The following is an 8,347-nucleotide window of genomic DNA, read 5'->3' as shown; positions in this document are numbered from 1 at the left end:
CACTCTCAGAGTTTGTTCAAACTCAAGTCCATTGAGTCGGTGATGCCATCCAACCATCTCGTCCCCCTATCTCCTCCTGCCCTCAGCCTTTCCCAGTGGCCATTGCGCATAGGAGGTAAACTGAGGCTGGGGTGATTAAGTCACTTGTATGAGATCACAGCAGTGGAACCAAAATTCAGACCTTGTCTAACAGCTGTATTCTTAATCGCAGACCTGCTAAATGGCCTCCACTGTCACCGGCAACCTTGCGAGCTGGAAGTTACTGTCCTGTTTTAATGACGAAGAAGCAGATGCAGGATGTCTGGGCAGCTGGCAAAAGATGGGCCATCTGCATCTCTTTAATGTAGCAATTATATCTAGGCTGCACTTAGCCCCAGTTTGTATATTCCACCAATTCAGAAATTCTGGATGTTTTCCCAATCCAGTGCATCCTTATGGATGGAGCCCTGGATTCCCCATGCCCATTGCTCTTCCACCAGGGTTACCAGGGCATGTGGCACAAAGTAGGTGCTCAGTAAGTGCTGGGACAGCTGGGCGGACATCCAGCCTGGAGCTCCCAAGATACCTGAGAGCCTTCAGGTTTGACGTTGATGGTTTCTAAGATAACGTATTCACAAGCTACTTGGCAAAGTATTCAAGAGGTGTTGACTAAACCCCGTTGATGGGGACAGCAGACTAATTTCTGTGAAAAGAAAAAAAAATTGTCAGTAAGCACTTATTTCCAGGGTGAGCATCTGTCAGACAAACTGACTGAAACTACCTTTTAAAACATTTTTTTAAAGTATTATGGTGATGTGCATTTCTAAAACTTTGGGGCTACTTAAAGTAATTTCTTTTGAAAAGAAAACCCTTAAGGCAAATGACATTTTGTGGTTCTTGTATCCACCTTATGAGAAGTTAAAATGTCATTTAGCATTTAGATGGTGAATTCTGAGGGTTTCAGTATGGCAAACGTGGGAGACAGAGCTGGGTCATCAGAGCCAAGGCAGCTGAATGTTCCCCATCAACCAGCATCATAAAAATTTACTTCATGCTGCTTCTAAACAGCAGCAAACACTCCCTTCAAGTGAAATTGTTGGCATTCCATTTGCAGAGGTAGGGAGGAGACGGAGGAAGCCAGAGCCCATTTAGAGAGCCAGGAAAAATAGAACATACTTGTCAAGGTCTCTCATGCCTTTTAACCACCCCCCTTCCTGCTGGATCTGCTGGCCCACATGCTTGGGGACATCTGCCACTCACCTAGGTGTGCCCTGTCACTCAGGTGTCCTGCCTGGTATTCCCTTCGTGTTGAGGTGGCCTCTGGGTCTACCCATTCTTTTTCTACTAAAGTCCCCAGATTTGGGGATTTAAGAGTTGTGACTGTAAACCTGGCCTTCAGAGCTGGCCAGACCTGGGCTGGATGCACTACTTCACGGTGTCTCAGTTTTCTTGTCAGTTAAATGGGCCTAAGAGCCACTCTCTTATAAGGATTAAATGAGATTCTTATTGCAAAATAGCATTCAGTGAGTGTAGCTAGCACTTTGGGTTCCAGAAACATATGCAGACTGCTCCTCCTCTGTCCTTACACTGCTTTGGAAGTGGGTGTATTTGCACCTGCAGGGATTTGTCATTGTATGTGGTAAATAAAGAGGGAAGGATAGCTCCTGGCTTAAAAGAAGCTATGATATATTCCTGTCTACACAGAGCCATCCCTCGTTATCAAGCTCACGTGGATTCCAGTGGCCATGAGAGTTGGAAGGGAGCAAAGAGGCCACCCAGTCCAAGCTCCTTCTTTTATAAGTGGGGAAACTGAAGCCCAGAGATGGATGCTGGCCTCATTAAAGGTCACAGTTTGGTTGACAGCAGCACCAGGGCTGGAAGCCAAGATCCTGGGCCAACAGGCCATCAAACGTGGCACCTCTCTTAAGTACAGTCTGTGGTAGTGCTTTTACAGCTGCACTTTAAAAATGAGGTCCGGTTGCAAAGTGAGAGCAAAGAGCCTTTCTAATTTACTTAAGAGAAGAAGAGGAAAATGATGGGCTTTATAATTGCCGGAATCACACTTCTCACTCTATTTACAGGATGGAGGATTGATTGCATGGGCTGAAAGTGTCAGCACACTTGGCAAGCTTCCATCCTGATGCAATTAAACCTCGTTCCTTCCGGCTCTGCTGAGAACCTGGTTCAGGCCCCAGGAGACCTGGATGTGAGCTGGAAGCACAGGCTGAGCCAGCCCCAGTCTCTAGTCCTGAAGGAGTCTATGGAATAGGCAGGAACTTGGAGCCCAGTGTCCACGTGAGGCCGCTGGGGCCGGAGGATCGTGCTTCTTCCTGGTGCCTGGGATGTTGACCAAACTCCTGCAGTCCCTCGGATGGAATCGGAATCCCCAGGTGACTGCCTGCTTGAAGGTGTGTGCCAGGGCCACCCAGAGCTGGCTGCGCCCTGTCTTCACCACCCAGGCCAGCTTACTCAGTGGTGGTCTCCACCTTGATTGTGCCTGGGTTTGCTTTGCTCTGTGCACTTTGGAGATGTGAGCTTTGAGCCCCTCCTTGAAGAACTCTGTGCTACCCTGGAACTGGGTCTGTGGCCCCAGATCTGTCTACCCTAGCCCAGCAAAACTCACCCTCTCTGGCTGACCATTGATCAAGCAATGAAGCACATGGGTGCGAGGGATCAGACTTCTCCTAAAGCCAAATCCCCATGGAAATCTGTTGAGTGGAGCTCAGAGATTTTCTGCACTTGCAATTCACTTTTTTCAGTAACAGTAATGGAAAGAAAACACGTTTGGCCTCCTGTAGGGAGACAGTCTCACAATGTTCCACGCTCCAGTAGCACCCAGCCGTCTCTCTGTCACAGAGACTGACGTCTGCAGTCTCCCAGAAGGGACCCACTAGGGTTCTTCTGGCTTATGTGCATGTGTGCTGAGTCGTGTCTGACTCTTCGTGGCCCCATGCACCATAGCCTGCCAAGCTCCTCTGTCCATGGGATTTCCCAGGCAAAAATACTGGAGTGGGTTGCCATGCCCTCCTCCAGGGCATCTTCCCAACCCAGACCCTGAGCCCTTGTCTCCTGCAGCTCCTGCATTGGCAGGCAGATTCTTTACCTGGTGAGCCACCTGGGAAGCCCAGATACTTTTCCTTAAATCCAGTTCACTGTAGCCTCTTGTTCATCAATGACCTGACTTCTTGTTTTAAGCTCCAAAATAGCAAATCACTTTTATCTTGTAAACTAGATTGGATTAGCTGGAAATTACTGCCTGGATGCTGTGTTAAGGTTTCTGAGGCTGAATCTGGGTTCAAGGGGGAAATACCATAATGGATCAGCGGTAGCCGCCATAGTGTGAAGGAGCACAGATAGTGAGTATCTGTGGTTTTGTTTCTCACTTTCATCCTTTTCTTTTGGGCATCCGCTGCTCCCTAAATTCACATGGCTTTGGTGGTGCTACTAGTACTTGGGCCCTGGTTTCAGTGATGGACATGTGACCCAGGCCTAGCCAATCACAGTGCCCCAAACCTCCTAACCACAATGATTTGCCCAGGCTGCCAGCCTGTGACCCAAGCCAGTCAATTAGAGACCTTCATTGGAATTTGATACACAGAGCTAGGGAAGAGAAGGCTCCCTTTCCTGTGGCATCTCTGGCTGGGAAGAAGGAAGGTTGGAGTCATCTGTATGTCTGTCCACTCCTTCCTCCACCTCCTGCCCATTCTTCCTCTCCCTGTGCATGGAAAGCCTGTTTATAGTAGGAAGGAGTAACCAACAGCAGGAGCTTAGAGATAATGGAAGGCCTGACGTTATCACTTGTGACCCTAGATCTAGTGGGAATTGAAACCTGCACTGCCCCTGTTCTGACCAGACTGTGAGCTTAAAAGCACAGTTGTGAGACTGGAAGCTGGCAAGAGATGCCTGTCTGACCCTTGCAACCAAATACATGCAGCAGCTATCTGTCAGCCTTCTTGTTATCACTCAAAACACCCTCAGCTCTAGCATTGCTTTAATCTTACTGGAAAGCCCCTCTTCTCCCGTTTCACACAGTCCCCAGAATACCTGGCTCTACTCTTGAAACCCCTATAACTCTCTCAAAAGAAGAAGATACTTTTTTTCTTTCCTTAATCATATTCATAAATGTTCTGAGCACCACTCCCTCCCCTGCTTAATCCCAGGGGAAATTTCTGTTCTGTGTAGTACTTAGCATTTGAAGCAGATCGCTCAACATTTGTGAATCTGTGTTCCAAGGTCATAATCATGAATAAAGAGAAAGTTTGCACCTCCAAGATGTTTATCATATATTGTTTTACCGTAGTGAAAACTTGGAAGCCAACCAGATGCCCCCCAGTGAGGGGATGACTAAGGAAATACAGAGATGTCCTCCTTAGGAAAGAGTATGCAGCCATGACAATTCACTTTGCAGAGAGGTTTCTGTTGAGTGTGGCATTGAGACTACCATGCAGAGTTTAGCGCATCTCATGGTGTCCAGAGTGTAGAACCCCCAGAACTTTGGTTGTTTGTATAACCTTCACCAGTGCTTTGTGGAGGAGAGGGCATGTTGCATGAGGCTTGTGATTCCACTGACGATCTGACGACTCTCCCTGTTATGAGGGTCTCTCTCTTGCATCCAGCCTCACTGTCTTCATTCTCCTCCCCTCTAGTTTTCCCCAGGGAACCTTGAAAGTCCTTTCCTTCTTTTGTGAAGGGCAATCCAGCTCTTCCCCAGCTCCTGCCTCCCAGTCTATCCCGGGACTTCCCTTGACCTGAACCACGAAGGGAGCCAGACCCTTCCTCCTTACAAGGCCACTGAGCCCTGGTTTTTGCCACTGGGTCATGTTCCGGAGCTTCCCCATCTCCACCAAAATCAGCTTCCCAGACCTTAACTGTGCCCGAATGCCCTGGAGGGTCCACCCTAGCAGTTCTGATGCAGTAGGGCAGGAGTGGAGACCAAGAATCTGCATCTCTAACAAGGTCTCTGGTGGTTTCCAGGGGATGCTGGGGCCACTGGTCTGGGGGCCACACTTTGAGAACCACTGACTTGGAGCATTTCTTTTGAATGAACAGAATACTGTCCCTAGGAGGAATGTTGGCGAGCAGTGTTTTCTCCATTTTGTCACATATTATTCTAGTATTGTTCCTGGAGACAGAAAAAGTTATATTAAAATGTTTATACTGGGGACATCTGCCTCTCAGTTGCTCCAGAGAAGCAGAGAAAGGGATCCCAGCCGGTCAGCTCGGTTTGCTTTGCTAAAGAGATCCAGCTGTTTCCATGGTTTGGGAACATGATTTCCAGCCACTGACCAGGGCAGCTTCCATGGTACCCAGGCCAGAGGAGGTGCCAGGATGGGGAGTAGGGCTGGTCCAGCAGAGGGTGGAGTCCAGGGCCCCCTGCAGTCATGCCAGGGACCAGTCAACCCATTGGCATCTGTCCTCAGTTAGCACCGTACAAAGGGCATGTCAGAGGCGGCTGGGGCACAGCTGGCCCTGGCCCCCAACCCAGGCCCTGCTCTCTGCTGGTTTAGGAAGGGGACCCTGGCAGCACATGAAGCTATGAAGTCCCCCTGACTCGTAGTGGGCACGGACAGAAAAGCCACGGGAGGTGGAGCCCTGCCAGGGACCTGGTTCTGGTCCCACCCTGGCACTGGCTGGTGAGCCTTCCTTCTTGAGCCCATCACATCACCTTCCCTGGTTCCAGTGCTCATTGGTAAAACGAGATGACGTCCTCGGCTCCTTAAGGTCCCACAGTCAAGTGCGTCCTTGGGGCTGGCACTTCACCCCTCCACTGGGACTGTCTTCCTTTTGTGGGGAGAGGGGGATGAAGGATGCGCTCAGATGTTGCGAGACTTTGGGCTGTTTAGGATGGTTTGTTGTGCGTTGCAGTCTTTTCCATTATGAGGCGTTGTGAGGCTGTGAGAGACCCCAAATCCTGTTTCAGCCCCTGGGGAGCTCCTTTGACTCTGACAAGTGGCGGCAGGATGTTGGGGAGCACAGGTAGGGAGGTGGGTGGCATACTGGGCTTCTGGATGCGGGGAGCATCCAGCACAACTGGACCACGCTTGGTTCACACTGGCAGCTGAGATCTGAAGGACAGGAAGGCAAGCATCAAACTCTCCCCGGGCCTCTCTGGGCAGGAGCCCTGACTTCTTAAAAGGGATGTGGGCTGGGGCACCAAGGACAGTACCTAGTCCGTGTGCAGGAGTGCGGCTCCTCCGTGCAGCCAGCCATGGACGTGGTGTTGCCACCAGGAGACTGCTGGGAATTTGAGGGCCCTTTGTGTAAGTTTCCCCACATTCTATAGTCAGGCTTTCCCAGGGCTTGGAGAGTTCTCATCTGCCAGTAGGAGCTCCGGGTGGGCTTGACAGCCTCAGGCAGGGCGTCTTCTCTGGCCTGATGCAGCTGCCCCTCTAACTTTGGGACAGACCTAGACTCAGGGTGTTTTTCCTCTTTGTCCCTTCTTGCGTCCCTCCTTGCAGGTGCCTGGGGGATTCTCTTAGCTAAGAGCCAGCTGAGCACTTCACACTTTAATAAAAAGTCACCACAATAATTACCAGATCATTAACAAGGGATTTTGAAAAGGCACTTCAAAACATCTCTCCTAGAATTGCTAAGACAGGTGTAAAAGTCTATCTGGGCGGAGCACAGTGGCTTAAAGGGATGTTTGGGACTGAGGGGAAGGTGTTAATTAAAGCGGGCTGAGCAGCAGCAGAAGTGGGCAACCTTCTAATCGAGCGTGGTGACAACCCCGGTGACAGCAGGGAGGCCTGACAGGTTTAAAAACACGCAGCGTAGAGACTTTCTTTCTCCTCTTCTACTTTAATAAGGAGTTTGACATAAATCCTAGGTCTTTCTTAGAATGCCTGGTACCTGTTTTGACAAGACTTGTGTACATAAAATATAAACAAACCTTCCTGCACCACGGACTTCTTTTTTAATTGTCTTCATTACAATTAAGGAAAAATCAACTGTCCTAGTGGCTGGGGATGAGGTGGGCACATAAGCTCTCCTTATATCAAAAGTCCTACAGGAAGGAAGACTAATGGCTATGTCTCAAATACGGCAGATGATTAGGTATGCCTACGTGTGCAACCTGCTTTGCACGCATGCATGCTCAGTCGTATCTGACTTTGTGACCCCATGGTCTGTAGCCCGCCAGGCTCCTCTGTCCATAGGGTTTCCCAGGCAAGAATACTGGAGTGGGTTGCATTTTCTTCCTCCAGGAGATCTTCCCATCCCTGGGATCGAACCTGCGTCTCCTGCAGCTTCTGCATTGGCAGGCAAATTCTCTACCACTGAGCCACCTAGGCGGAGAAGGCAATGACACCCCACTCCAGTACTCTTGCCTGGCAAATCCCATGGACAGAGGAGCCTGGTAGGCTGCAGTCCATGGGGTCGCAAAGAGTTGGACACGACTGAGTGACTTCACTTTCACTTTCACTTTAATGCATTGGAGAAGGAAAGGGCAACCCACTCCGGTGTTCTTGCCTGGAAAATCCAGGGACGGGGATTCTGTCTCTGGGGTCACACAGAGTCGGACACGACTGAAGTGACTTAGCAGCAGCAGCAGAGCCACCTAGGAAGCCCCGCTATCTGCTTTACTGAAACCTTAACTCAATTTTTCGCCTCCTGACAAAAATCTGCACACTGTCTGGATGGAGATACAACCCTTCTGTACCTAGGACCTTGTTTCCAGAGTTCCTTGCCCAGTCGCAAGTGATAATCTGAGTGGCAGCAGACTCAAGTACAGATCTTTTGTCTTTCTGCGATGATCCAAGTCAGTGAGTTTCAGCTGTGGCTGTGTATTAAAATCCTAGCAACTTAGATGCCGGGCCTTACCCAAGACATGTGGAATCAAAATCCCTGGGGCTGAAAATCTGGCATCCATATTTTTTAACACTTTGCAAGGTGATTCTTGTGCAGTTTTTAGAGTACTGGTGTTTGGGAACTAACTACAGGAGCTGAAAATAAGTTTTGTGAACCACCCCCCCAACACATTCAGAGCTACAGTTCAGAGCACAATCGCTTTAAAATGTCACCTAGGGGGTCTTCAGCCTCCTTGAGAGGGTGGATTTGCAGTAAGCATTTTCTATCTGCCAGACACAAAGTGTAAGCCAAGCACAGGAGTGTTTGGGCTCGTGGTGACCATCTTTAGCATCAGGCAGGCATCTGTCTGGCACCTCGCAGGCTGGCGAGGCAAAGTGTGAAGTTCATGGTGTTTGTATCTGGAGTAATGCAAACTCTGCCTAGGATATCATGCTGTCTGGGTATGACTTGATAAAATGCAGCTGTTTTTGTTTGCACAAGACCACATGTACTGTGGGTCTAAATGAGCTATTCCAAACTCCATGCCCATCCTGGGTTCTCTGCCAGACTCCTGGATTGTGGT

This window comes from Bos indicus, chromosome 22, assembly GCF_029378745.1.
Source record: "Bos indicus isolate NIAB-ARS_2022 breed Sahiwal x Tharparkar chromosome 22, NIAB-ARS_B.indTharparkar_mat_pri_1.0, whole genome shotgun sequence".
Classification (NCBI taxonomy): domain Eukaryota; kingdom Metazoa; phylum Chordata; class Mammalia; order Artiodactyla; family Bovidae; genus Bos; species Bos indicus.
Note: the sequence above shows the minus strand (reverse complement) of the source record.